Source organism: Siniperca chuatsi, linkage group LG20 (genome assembly GCF_020085105.1).
Source record: "Siniperca chuatsi isolate FFG_IHB_CAS linkage group LG20, ASM2008510v1, whole genome shotgun sequence".
NCBI classification, from domain to species: Eukaryota; Metazoa; Chordata; class Actinopteri; order Centrarchiformes; family Sinipercidae; genus Siniperca; species Siniperca chuatsi.
This window is the reverse complement of record NC_058061.1, coordinates 18,596,263-18,611,127: the sequence shown is the minus strand read 5'-3', so window position 1 is coordinate 18,611,127 and position 14,865 is coordinate 18,596,263. Positions and strand designations below refer to the sequence as shown.

Here is a 14,865-nt window from a genome sequence, read left to right as displayed (position 1 = left end):
CAAACTTTTGGGACAACAAATCAACTGACCACTCCGCTTCCATCCACAGGCCACCTAGGAGCAACAACCCCCCTCCCATGACGAATCATTACGAAACAAAAACTCCTCTTGTTTTCTGCCCTCTCTCGACGCATTTCGTTTCCCACCGCGAGCCACCGACGCTCAGGCTCCGCGTGTCACCCCGGGTGTCATGAAAAAATCTCAGCAGAGGAGAGTATCCCTCATTAGCCGTCGTCATTCCTGATCAAAATAGCATTCTGCATCAAAACCAAATTAAATATAAACTCAAGTAGTGGCGGCACCACCCACGGTACGCACACACACCGACCTCCCTCGGTAAACAGACAAGGCTTTTAGCTGGGGCCCTGGTGGTCCGACTGTGGTCCCACCTCGCACCAGGGCCGTGCTGGCATCCGTTTGAAATCCAAACCTGTCCGAGGAGAGGGATGCTACGCCCTTTTCAGTCCTGGCTGCGAACCAGGAACCGTAAATGCGGCTCCTAACCTGAGGTGGACAAATGGAGGGGAGGGAGGAACGTCTGAGGTGGAAAGGGATGCAAGATATGTGTGTGTATGACATGTGAGATATTATGGATAAAGCAGTAAAGGTGCATGTAAACAGGAGGAGAGAAGTTTGAAGCTTAAGCTGGACTTGGGGTTTTTTACAGGCGGGTAATATATCTTATGTGGTGTATTTAAAAAATAAAATAAAATCAGGGTGCATCAGGGAGGAGTCAAATTCAACAGAAATGCCTCCCTGGTCAGCTCACTTGGACTATGAAAGAAGCCATTCAAGGCTGCGGGTGGCGACAGGTCTGGCACGCTGCTCGAGAAAAACTAAAACGACGATATGAGGACCGTAGAGCAAAAACAGGGGAGCCAAAAAAGTTTTTTAGCAAACATTTTTTGTTTTTTTTCTTGAACCACCTATTCGTTTTTGGGGATTGGTGGGGGGTGCAGTGGTGGAATGATCTAGTCAGCAACTTTTTTTGCCCTTCATTTTTTCCGTTTTTTAATCTTTTTTTTGAACTTACCTTCCTCTAAGATTTAAAATCTAACTTGGCACAAATGTGACATGAAGCAACTTCCGTGACCTGGACAATATCAAGTGAAAACACTTCTCACTTCTCCCACGTCTTAATTTATTCCTCCCTGACCTGGCAGCAAAGTCATAACTTTGACTGTCACTCTGTATTCGCGCAGGAGTTCTAGCAGGATATATGTGGGAGGCTTTGTGTGAGCGTGTGTGCGCATGCATATCACCATGCATGCATGCATGTGTGGGCATGGCCATCCATGCATTTTTAGCAGGCAGACACCTGTGGCAAACAAAGAAGGCCTTATATCCCTGCTGTGGGATGACACTGTCATTCAGCAGAGCCCCAGCTGCACAGCATTCACTCTGCACTCGTATTCAAGCTTCGTGCCCATGAGACATGATGAATGGTTGTCATGACAACACAAAGTGCACCCCCTCTCCCACCTTATCAGAAGTCACAGAATGTGGCCCTCGTGTTTGTTGCTTCACTGTTGAGCATCAACCGTTGTGGTCAAAATTTGTAGTAGAGTTCACAAATAATGACCTTGTACAACTTTATATAATCGGTAGCAAAGTCATTATTGTGTGATGAATTTTTGGCACCGGAATTAATGACATAATAGCTCACGCCCTGCACCCACACCCAAATTGTACCTAATCTATTTCTGTCTTTTCTTTATCTGTCCTTTCTTGGGATGGACGTGGGTCAAGCAAAAAACAAAGGAGCTGTCACAGCGAGCATCAGGCCAGAACCCCCACCCGTCTCCATCACTAACCTCCACACAACAAGCTCTTTATAGTGGGCACAGATGATAGTCAGACAGCTGCATGTTTGTGTGGAGTGTGTGTGTGCAGATAAGGGGGGTTTAAGTCCAACTCGAAAGCTGAAGAGTTTTCAGATTGTGTGTGAAGACTGAAAGTTTCTTCTGTTTTATTTGGACAGTGTGGGAACACGGGGGACAGACAATTGTGCTTTAATTTTAACCAAATTCGTTTTAAATCTTATATTATTTCATTCAAATTTAACTTTGTTTTGTTCCAAACCTTGGTAAAACAACTGCAAACAACATTTGTCTCATGTGGCATGAGAATGTGCACCTCAAAACTTTATTCGGCCTTGCAGTTTGTAATTTATTTGTCTGGTGTTCATAGAAGAAAATGAGTGAGAAAAATGCCCACTATCGGCAGAGAGTTGAATTCTACTCAGTGATTTCAGTTTTGTGATTTTCGTTGTGATTTTTCAGCAGGGTAAATTTGTATTATCGTGTTAAATCCCGGTTAATATTTGTTAGCAGAGCGCTGCATGTATCCCAGCAAGATGAAAAATGTTACTGTGTTTTACCACACAGCTTCAGGCCAGTATTGAGTAATTCCTGTAATAGTAGCAGTGATCACACATGCACACAAGAACACAAAGCACAGTAGCATAAAATATATTTTATATATATACATATATGTGTGTATATATATATATATATATATGAGGTCTTTCCCCTCACTGTTGTGTAATGATGATAGTTTTACATGTCAGGGTTCTGTCCTTCACAGCCATTAGAGCTGAGGCCTGGTTATCGTTAGCAACCTCTGAAGGAGAACAGTAGGGGATGTAAAAAGTTAAAGTTGATGCCAAGGCTGCGGAAAAAAAACCCCAATAAATTAATCAATCCTCATTTTTGTGAAAAAAAATATTTTGTTAATTTATAGTTTGCAATAAGTTGCGGGGTTTTTGTCAAAGCAAGTAGTTTTTAGATGGCAGTAGGTAAAATTAAAAATGTCAGAATCCATTTTAGAGCATACCTTAATGGCCATATAGCAGTAGCCATGGTATTAGTGTCTCTTTGAGCATTTATAGTGCACCTGTCATGCTTTTACAACTCCAGACTACTATTTCTTGAATGTTACACAGTAATGCAGAAGAACAAAATTACTATGGCATAAAACAAAATGAATGTCTTTACCAACTGTACCTTGAAATTTCCAATAGTTAAAAGCAAAACGTCATATTTTCCAAGCAATTCCTTTTTTGGGTTGGAACTAAAATGCAATCCAAAATGATACAGTACGACTGAGTGCAACATTTACTCACTGCGCTTCCTCCACCTCCTCATTTACTGCTGAAAGTTGCTCTCTCACCCAGATGTGTGAAAGATAAACACAAGTGGACGAGGCAAGTTGATGGAAAGCTGCTACACCGAAAAGGTAAATTACAACACTTCATCACAAAATAATTGTTGGAACACTCCAAACATCACAGATTAACAAGAACTAACATTATAAGCATATCCAAGGGGCGATTTTTCCTTTAAACTGCATTATTTGACCTTCCATGTGTCACCTGGGCAAACGTCATAGCGCTTGCTAGCCTACCTCTGCACCTTGGCACTTTGTTAATGGAGACAGAGTGATGGAAAGTGAGTGTTTTAGTAAAAGAGCAACACTGACAATGAAATTGGGTGTTTGAGAGTGATAAAATAGAAAGAGAGAGCAGGCGATCCATTAAGCCTAACCATTTCTGTTTGGAAAGTTCTCCCTGGCAGCAAATTCGTCCCAATCATCAAGCTCGAATGTAATCACTTTATGAGGCCAAGGCATAATGAATATAGTGTTTAGGTGTGCAGATCCAGTCCTGGCCCCTGGTTCTCTAGAGGGAAGTGTACATTTCTGTGGCATCCTGTATTTATTTGAAATACCCTCTGTCTGGTCTCATAATACAGACACAGGCAAGTGGGCATAGAAACCCTTTTCTATTCCATCCATTTTCATGATGCGGTCTCGCATTAATGGCACTCTCTATATGTTTTAAAGAAATAAAGCAGTAAAAGTTGCTCTGCTCTGCCTTCACTCAATTTGTCTCAAGTTTTAGGGGAAAAAAAGCATACAATTTGTTTCCATTTTTAGGTTAAGGTATACAATTTGTCTCTATTTTACTAGAGAGGTATATTTAAAGCACATGGGTCTTGGTTTTCTTAAAAACTGTACCCTGTGTACACACATTAGAAGACACACAGTTTGGGTGTAAGGTCAAGCGTTTCTCAGGTTTTGGATTTTGTTCTTGTTAGGGTGTTAAAGCCCCTGGAACAGCATTTACACCATCATAGGGCACTAAAACCCTCTGCTGAAACCACGGGGAGGAGGATTTGTAAGTGTTAGCAGCTCTTTAATGTACACGTATGCACTGTGTTTAAAAAAACTGTGAATTACTTTATTGCCATTACTGCAGTAGCTAAATATATCAGGAAAACTACTTCACTTTCTTGCCAAGAGTTAGATAAGAAGACTGATACAGTACCACTCTCATGTCAGTGTGTTAAGTATGAAGCTGGAGCCAGGAGGCATTTAGCTTAGCTTAGCATAAAGACAGGGAAACAGGGACAGGTTTATCCCTGCTTCCAGTTATTATGCTAAGCTAATCTCCTGGCTCTAGCTCTGTATTTGACGCACAAATGAGAGTGGTATCGATCTTCTCCCCTAACTCTCTGCAAGAAAGTATTTCCCAAAATTTGGAACCATTCTTTTAAAGGTGTAATCTGTAACATTTTACTGCTTCTTTGCACAAAACAGCCATATAAGTGGGTTTTGCCTGTCTCAGTCCTCTGATACCTTAAAGGCTGATGGGATTAAGCTTTCTGCATAGGCACAGCTATGCAGCCTGAAAAATAAATACACAAATGTACATAAACTCATATAAAATAGAACTGCACTAAAGATATGGTTAGTATATGTAAAGGCATTCAGGACTTATTTTACAGGAAAGGTCAGCACTATAGACGGGGTGGTGAGAGGATAAACAAATACTGAGCGTCTCCTCTCACACCTGCTGCAGCATGGCTCGCCTCTGTGGGCTCTGGCTGCTGTAAAATTAGATCCTCCTTCCTGTGTCGTCACTTTTCTCTGTGTATGGAGAAGCGTCTGTGTCTATGCAGGCATACATATTCCCATTTATTTCTGTGCAAATGTGTGAGCACCTGCATACATATGTTCGTACATGTGCATGATTCGGGTGTCACAGTGCCAACATCCACAATGCCCTGTTCCAGACTCCAGCTCTTGTTTGTTTTCGACTTAACGCTCGTCTGAACATGACTCCTGTCCAGGCCAAAAGTGTCCTTGGTTCATTTGTACAATGCATAGAGGAAATGCCCCAACATTCCTGTACTCACCAAACTAATTGCTGACATATTGAAATGTGACAACATTGCTAAAATAACGTCAGACAGGGAAAGAAGCTCAAGAGTTCAGATGAGCATATAACAAACGGTTTAGCAAGATTATCTCAACCACTTTATTTGAAGGTAAAACTGAAGGTAAGCGCACCTGAAATATCTGTAATAATGCCTCATTGTGCAGGAAAACTGGCAATTACGGTAGGTCAAAGTTGAACCAGGAAACACAGTCTGCAAATTTTTAGGTACAACTGAGAATGTGGGTAATAAATGTCACTTTTGCGTTCCCTTATCTTTTCCGAATAAGTTTGTTTAAAGCCCGTCTGATCCTTTAACTGCTGGTGTTTCTTCCCCCCATCTGACTTATTTTCAGCATTGTTGCTTAACTTGAGTACAAAGTTATTACCTCTGCCAGGCATAAGCCTGGAAGGGATCATGCGTTTGGTCATGTTTGTATCTTTCAGTAGCTAATCTTGCATATTACTGGACCCAGCAGTCTTTTTTGTGCACATGTATGACTGTATAGTCAAGGACCTCTCGTGGTTGCGGTGATTCACAATTTTTGAAAAACCTATTTTATTGACTGCTCTGTTTTATACCGACATTGACTGCTGACTAGTCCCTCCTCTTAGCCGTTGGGTAGGGGCCACAATTCATCAACAACTGCTTCAGTCTGTAATCTTGTTTCCGCTAGGGACAACATACGTGGCAGATTCTCTCGCTGGTGTTTCGTAATTGTCCGAGGTTTGTCTCCATATATATTGTCTCCCCTTCACTACTTCCACTCATGCATACACGCTGGACACACAGCTTGCCCTGCACTCCCTGTTCCCCACCCACATGACCCCAGACCAACGTGATATCATGGGATGGCGTATAAATAGCACGGCACTTTTAAAGACATTTTGTGTGTCATGTCTACACATTTTAAGCTTTTAGCGTGTCATTTAACGCTGTTAGAGATGCCGCATTTTATGAGTTTTGGAGGTGCAGGAAAGGACGAAGTCAGGTGACCTTCATCGTCATGGTAACAATAGTCAGGTGACCTTTGTCGTCATGGTAACAATAATAAACACGTGGTTATGAAACGGTCGCATTCGGTTAGGTTTGGGCACCAAAACCACTTGGTTATGTTTAGGAAAAGATCATCGTTTAGGTTAAAATAAGTACGTTAGTTACGTCAGTTAAGTTATGTTCGTAAGTTAAGTTACATTATGTATGTGATTTAAGTTAAATACACTATGTAAGTTAACTTACGTACGTAAGTTAAAATAACATTGACATTTGGGTTCACACGGGACACAAACAGCGGCCTCCTGGGTGAAAGTCCTGTGTTTGTTTGACCCATCCATCCATCAACCCCAACCTCCTCCGCACACGGACTCTTTATACTACGTCACCTGACGTTTTTTTCTCTATCACATTCGTGCGTAAAATGACACACCTGTCTCTGCACAATATAAGTCCGTAGCGACTAAATGGCACGCGAAATGACACGCGAAAAGCAAAGATCTGCACTCTACTGAGTGCACTCTTCTAGTTATATTGGCAGTCTATGTATTTATGATTGATATATCTACATATACAGTATATCATCACAGCTAATTTAAAGCGATATCATTATAAGTTATATAATGTAAGTTATATAATAGATGCCCAATTAAAGCCATTGTCTTGTGTTCTTTAGCTCCAGTAGACATTTTTATTTCTGGATTCTATGCAGCAGCAGCTTTATGTAGCCATCTATTTCTATGAATAGCTGGAATAACGAGGAGACCACACTAACACACACATACACACACACACCTTCCCCCTCAGTGGTGCATATGTTTGCAATAATGAACTGTGCCTGGTAAAGAGTAAATACCGCGTGGTGGTATTCAATGGAGAACAGGTGACCTGTAATCTGAGTTTATCATACAGAGACGCACATACAGAAGGCCAACCAGACATCTGAGCACACAGTCAGCAGCTCGCGTGAGTTTGCGCCGATGCCTTCCTACCGTACCTGCTGGTGTGTCGAATCACTTTCACGCGGCGGGTTCTGGGGAGTGGCGGATCATGCGAAACCCATCGAGCCACGCTCCGCGGCCGGCGTTCACATCAATTGGTGCTGACACCTGGCAAACGCTCCGGCGTTTTCACGTATGAGAGAACATCGACATGCAACTTCCTCCTGCGGTTTGGGTTGCTCCCCAAACATCTTTCCATTACCTTCCAGTGCCACACAGATGTTTTGGTTGATTTTGCGCTGTAACTCGTGAAGGTTTGGGTTCAGTGGCCTTGTTGTGCTGCTGGTGGCTGTTTGGCTGGACTCTGAATGGATTTAGAGCAGTGTTTATTTGAGATCAGATTGCCATCTGTCTGGAGCTATGGAGCCTTTGTAAGCCCAACCAGTAGATGCGCACAGTGTGGATCTGTATGTAAGTCATGCCTATATGTGTACAGTTAATCAGCATGTTTTTCAAATGGCTCTTTATATGTGACATATAGGTCATTCATAATCCAGAGGAAACTATAACAGTAAAGGTTTCTGGAGATCATTTGAGAGCACACTGGCCCATGAATGTACACTACCATACATTGTATAAACATATACAATATATTACAAGACAGAAAAGGGCACTTAGGAATCACATATTTTTCTTTTGTTTAAGCATAAATTAAATTTCTTATTCACAAACCTTAATTTATTCAAACAATAAACACATAGAAAACAAGAAATATAAGGGATCCACATGTTGATGAAGATCAGAGGTATTGTATGACAGCAACACAGGGTTTTAACATTAAAGGGCCGGATATACTACAAAATGGACATCGAGAGTTTATACAACATTGTGTTTGCATATGTGGATGTGTTCATGTGTTTACGAAATGTGCAATCTGCATGTACACTCTGCACAGTTATACATGTTTAGTTGCACCGGTCATCTTAAATTTGCATCATGCGGACCCTCGTGTCTACTCAGACGCAACAAAAGTCAGTGGGGTTGAACGGAGAAAGTTTACCATAGGTATAAGTTGTGTGATTATCTATCGGTGGTTCCCAACCTTGTGACTCCTTAAAACAAAGCTACGTCTTCTTGGAACCCCTCATCACAGACTGAATATGTTTATTGCTTCTCATTTTGTGTGATTTGAATAGAGGCCTGGAGTTAAAATTATGCAGTAATTCGAAGAAAAGTCTGAAAATATAAACCTAATTTTGTGTATTCAGAAATGCGTTTTCTCTTTTCTATCCTGTTACGCTTCTTGCAACACCTCAAATTTATGTTGCAACCCTTTTGGGGTGGTTGGGAACCAGTGGTCTATCTTATAGGCAACCTGTCCAAAGTGTTGTCTATCAGACTGCCTTCAGCCTAATACCTTAGGGAATGGGTTGTAGTCCCGCATGACCGTAAACTCAAATAAAAGGGTAAAGAGTGGGAAAGAGCAGAATTTGCTTAAACCTACAAGAACTGATTTGTTTGACGTCTTTGGGGCAGCTGAAATAACTTGTGAACAAAACATTGACATATCATCACATTTTAAGTTGTTAGCAAACAGTTGCTTATTTACACATCCAGCAGTTATGGAGTAACATTATCATTCATTTGGCTGTGTTTGTGTCTGACGAATGTAAGTCCAGTAGTATCTCCATCAACTCCTGAGGGAAATATCAGACTCTTTAGCTGCTAAATGCTCCACTGTGTTCACCAGCTGGTTGCTAACTGTGCCTGTCTGCTGTTTGGTGCTGAGCAGGTAGTGTACAGTGGGTTTTTACAGCTTTTTTACTGACCAAAATTGATGATTTAACAGTAACATTGATACATTATTATTATGAAATTATGGATTATAGCCGCTTTAAGTAATGAGACAGGGAAGAAAATGTCATTTTCTCAACAATTCTAGTTGTCCTTGAAGTTGCATGGTGGACCACTCAAATCATGGGTAGACTGCGTAACAAAAAATACTGTTTGCAGCAGCTTTAATAAAATGTTCCCAGCAGGTATCTGTATTACATGATATGGTAACTGCTAAATAAGGTAAACGTAAAATGTGCTGTTGGCTAACTGACAACTTTCTTAAAACACACTAACGTTCTTCATTGCACGGATGTAATACGATACCATTAACAACTGAAAACCTTCAGTGTGGAGAGTAATATTAGTGAATAGTCTTTTTCTGAAGCGGCGTAATGTGTTATTTTACAAAGTCAGTCTGTGTGTGTAAATGGACACTTACTATTTCATCCTTAAAATGTACTATTTCATCCTTCAATCCGTGAGGGCTTGAAGAGGCTTGTTAAGATATTGGCGGGCGTGAAGCTGTGGATTAAAGGTTGACCGCTACTTGCCCGTCAGATTTAATGTTAGAACACTTCCTGTGTTGCAGAAGCCTCTGTGCTCGACTGTTTTCTTTTGACCTGTGGTTTAGAATCTATGGAATTTGATGAAAATTGTAGTCCAACTATTTATATCACAAAATGATAGAGTGTAGGTGGAGGAACTAAAGGAGAATTTAGGTATGATTCATCGCTTGCATAGTTGATTTTTCTTAAAATCCTTTTATAGAAGATTTGGTGAGCATGCACGTGCTGTTTCAGCATGACTCGTGCAGTTGTGCATGCAGGAGCTGCACTTTTTCACTGTTACTTGAATTTGCAGGCTAAATGTTCAAGGACACCCACTTTGATGACAGAAATAGATTTACAGTGTAAAATCCTCACGTGGTGATGATGGCTGACATTTCATAAACCAGTGTTTGAATAAGAAAACACAATACTTGTATGTGAAGGCATTGGTCTCCCAGAAATTATGCCTGGAGGTCCATGGGTGTATTGGCTGTACACAAACAAGCTCATGTAACCTATAAAAACCAGGGGGAAAAAACAAGAAAAAAAAACATTTAGGGTAACATAACTGATGATAATCTTCTATTTCAAAATACCTGAGGTTGTAATTTGTGTTTTCAGTTTGTGAGAATTAATGATATTATGTCACAAGTAGTTAGACCACAATTTTCATTAATTTCCATTGATTCTAAACCACAGGTCAAAAGGTGATGAAATTTGTTCAGTTCAGTTCAAAGATTCGTAGTCACTGACTTTGTAGTTCACTAATTCACTTTTTTTTCCTAAGCTAAGTGTTTGCATCGCAGTTCAAAGGCACTTTAGAACGTACAACATTACTGTTCAAATGTACTTTGGTGTGTATAACAGTAAGTGAGCACATCACCGTTCATTCAGTCAGTGAAAAAACTAGCATATACAAGCACTGTTTAATAGCTCAGCAGCTTATTATTTATGACAGAGTTATCAGGTTATAATGGTTTCTGTGGCTTCCGTGGTTTTTTAAGAAGCTTTTAATGAGGAATGTGATGTGTATCACGGCGAGCTGACAACGGTGCTCTCAGTCACCAGTGAGGGGAGCTGCACTGCTAAAAGCTACTGATTCAGTCAGTGACAATAGTGAGTCAGTATACAGTAGTCAGTTCAGTTTAAAGATTTGTTGTTAAAGATCCATTCATATATGCACTCATGACCTCTATAACAAGTTACTATCAATATATAATCTTTTGTGCGCAAGGTCTGCGCTTAAAAGTCCCCTGGACACCACATTCAGACAAGCCACCATCCACAGTGCAAGAGGGTTTTTTTATGCATTTAGCTGCATCATTGTTCAGAGAACATCCAACCAATCTAACCAGTCAAATAACAAGCTGAGTGTCACCAGAATATACTTTGCTGCTTTTTTTTTTTTTTTTTTACTTCCTCTGCACAATATCCCAACATGTTATTCTCTTCTTCCCACTCAGCACTTTGTTGCCCACCTCGGTACTTCTCAAGGACGGTCAAATTGTGTATTCCACCCTTCTCCATCTGTGTTGCATTCAACCGGCCCGGACTATTGTGCCCTTCCTAAGGATATCACAGATCTGGTTACTGCACAAGCAATGCCACTCCCTTCATTGGAGATCAACTTGCTGCCCAGCGAGGCAACTCTCTGCGCTCGGCTAGCTGACCTTAAGATAACGCCTTGGAGAGATACTTCAATCCACTATGCATGGAGGTATGTTTTTGTTCACAACAATGACTAATTCCTGAGTATGCATCCGAGGTATGACAAAGAAAAACACTGTACCAAAAACAAGTTATTTCTAAGTTAAATCTAATTCAGGCAGTGTCTAAATTTCTTCAAGTTGTGCAAGACTTTCCCTCAGTATGTTTTACCCTTTTTTTCCTCTTCTTCGCTGTGCCCTTTGCCACAGAGGGAAAGGGGGTAATAGCGTTCACTAATTTGGCCCTGGGCTGCGCAGTCAAAGCCATATGCCAGAGTGAATCTGTAAAGCTAACATTAGGCAGCAGATATCTGAGGCTAGTGGCTGTGGGCTTTGACATCCTGTATTACACCTAATTGCCACCAGACATTACATCGAAGTCTCTGCAAAAATCCCCCACAACCACCTGCTCCTTGCTCTGTTTACCTTTTAAACCGGGAATAATGCAGGGGAGAGCAGGGCGAGAGTTCCTCATGGTTATTTTCTGACACCCGAGCTGAGGATTGGGGAACTGGAATGTCAGTAGAAATTTGAATTTGAGACGTGTTAGGATAGTTAAGGGGTATCCCCCAGTGCATTGTGTTGCAGGGGTACAGTGTATACTTTTCTGATTTATGTGTTTTTGTAAGAGTAATGAGAGAGGGAGAAAACAGGGCAGGGGTAATATGGAGGCATAACCATAATTAGGTGAATTATAAGTTTCACAGTCATTTTTGTAACATAGGGGAAACTTTTAATGAATGTTATAGCGAGAGGAGTGTAAATGTATTCTGTGCACAAACATTTGGTTGTGGCCATGATGTGGTGAGTGTAGCATTTTTAGCAATTTCGTACATTTTAACCACATACCAGTGTCTCATGTGGGCTGTATATTAATTCATTCTCCTCTGTCCCTCACTCCTCCGACATGAAAGACGCAGGAAAATTCCACACTCCTTGACAGTGTAATGATGAAATGATTTCATAGCGCGCTACCCTCTAACACCACAGTGTCAACCCCTAAATAAGTCAAGCACTGCTCGCTCTCTTTTCGACTAATAAAGCTTCCTGCAAATCTCAAACGCCGCTGAGGACTGTACAGTGTGGAAATAATAAGCCAGTTATAAAACAACAGTGTTTACGGACTTCATGACTCCAGTTTGGAAGGAAACCATGAAGTTTTGTTACAAATTTAATTCAATTTCTCTGTCTGGTGCACTTGGATACAGAACTCCACGTCCAAGAGGTGACCTAAGCGATCGGATTTGGCTGTTGGTTGTGATGTATTTTAGTTTGAGTGGTTAGTTACAGTGGCGGCCTAGAAAGAAAACACTGGCTTGAATTTAGACTCAGTGTTCTCAAATACCTTTTCTTGATGAACCAATTAATTTTTGAGTTTTTCTGTTTCCAGTTATTTTCACCACAGATTTTCTGTTAATCATTTATTATAATCAGTGCAATATAAAATTACTTGGGTAACACTATTTATAGCAATTGTACTTTAATGCAGGAAGAATGAAATGCAATTATTGATCCCTTTAGGGAAATTCAACTTTGTCTTGACATGCTTGAGGTCAAGTTCAGTCAAAGAGCAGAGTTCATATACAACCACAGAGACTCGTAGGTATTCTGTATGCATCAGGCAGATGAATAGAAAAGGAACAAATTGAAAAGTTTAAGTCCCTTAATTGTTAGCAGAGTTCAGCTATTCAACAATAGTCGCCAAGACCGAGACAGGTTTGAATCAAAATAGGTGCAAGATGGAGAAAAATCCAAGATGTGGTATTAAAACCAGACTCAAGATCGAGACCATCAAGGCCAAACTCAAATACCACAGCACATTTTAAAGTGCACAACATTTCAACAATCATGGCACAGCATTCACATTTGTTTTGAGTCTTTGATGTAACTTCTGAAGAAGAAGTAACACAATCTCCCTTGTACAAAAGTAAAGTTGAGTTCTTTAGCAATAAAACACATCCTTGCTTAATTTTATACACTCAAGGGCTTTGCTGCGTGCCTTATTTGGTCTGGTATGACCAGTAGCTTAAATGTTTGATACTGCTAACTAATATTAGCTAAGTTAGGTAAATATAGCTATGTAACTGACATTACTGAGTCAGTTTGCTTACTTTATGACGGCAAGGACCTACATGAAGCCAAAAAAAAGTTGTGTGACATGCCACTGCTGATTCTTGTTTGTTGCTGTGTGCATTTCAGTGCTAACAAGCTAGCAAGTAGCTTCTTTGTTAGCAAGAACTGTAAATTTTAGCCTATGACTCTCTCCAGCTATTTATATGACTTACTTAATTTATGTTTGTATACGTGGTCTTGGAGGCAAGGCACATAGAAAAGAGGGTTCTTGCAAAGGGATATCTTCTCCTTCAAAGCCATTTATCCACACCCTTCCTAGCTCACCACTGCATCACTTTTCCTTTATCAGTTTTTCAGCAAGTCAGTAGAGAGATTTGAGGGGAATTTCGCTCTCATTTTGATGAAGTTAAAATATTTAAACTTTTCCTCCCTTTTCTCGTGTTGCACGTCACGTCGCCTGCTATCCCACAATACTAGGAGGCATAGAAAACGTATAGGGGTGAACTTGTTTCTCGTTGCATTCGATGACTAATTGATTGATATTTATTTATGCATATAGTAGACAAACAATCCAAGGGATAACATGTAAAGTGTAAAACACTTATTTTCCAACATGGTCCCTGGTAATACTTGCCAACCCTCCCGATTTTCCCAGGAGACTCCTGTTTTTCATTGCCCTCTCCTGGTTTCCTCCCGGGGTCACAGTTCTCCCGAATTTCTCCCGATTTATGACAAATTTGCACACCCTTTTTTCCTTTTCCCGATCACAACCTGTTTCTGGCACCGTACAGTCGTGACACTGAAGAGGGCTGCTCACGTCTCGTTCTCTTCAGTGAGTGAGAGATGGAGAGAGAAATGGAATGAATTATTGAATGAAAACTGATGAATATTAGTTTATGCCAGAGATTCACGCCAGAGGGGTGAATTATTCTGTATTCTGTCCTGAGAATTAAAAGTATTTAACATAGAAATGCTGTTGCAGTGTACTAATTATTTTGTTATTTTCATTCTTTAAAAGTCACCGGAATGCAGGAAACAAAGTCTCTGAAAGTCATGGAAAACAGACAATCACACATAACATGTGGGTCTTCACCCTGACTTTTCTTTAATTTTGTGACTGTTATGCTACATTTTATCACAAATATTTCACTGGTTTCATCACAAAAGTAAAACAAGAAGCTAACACACCATACCTCGCTAGCAGACATTGACGTTTGTTGTTCCCTCCTTGTAGTCTCATTCTACTCACTATCTGTCAGGTCGCCTAATGATGATGTATTTAGAACAACTGACACAAGGAGAATATGGGCAGATGAAGTAAAATTCAGTACTTTGCTATCATGCTGTAGTTGAAGCCTGCTGACACGGTGGCCCCACTTTAAATATAATTTAAGCTTGGTAATATAACCAGCAGCACAGTCCCACCCCATAAGGAAACTACTGTTAGCCTACATATAGATCTGCGTAGACAGACATAGAACAATTCAAGCTTTACATCAAGGAACATTTCAGTGTGTGTGTCACATTGTGTGTGTGTGTGTGTGTGTGT

At 40.6% G+C, this 14,865-nt stretch overlaps 1 long non-coding RNA gene across 1 annotated transcript in view; it reads left to right on the top strand.

Annotated features, from left to right (window-relative positions):
• LOC122867706 overlaps nt 1–14,865 on the top strand; it is a 221,468-nt gene that overhangs the window by 69,709 nt on the left and 136,894 nt on the right. The window contains exon 2 of the long non-coding RNA XR_006375974.1: nt 11,001–11,254. This is a non-coding gene — a long non-coding RNA (uncharacterized LOC122867706). The remainder of the gene's footprint in view (nt 1–11,000; nt 11,255–14,865) is intronic.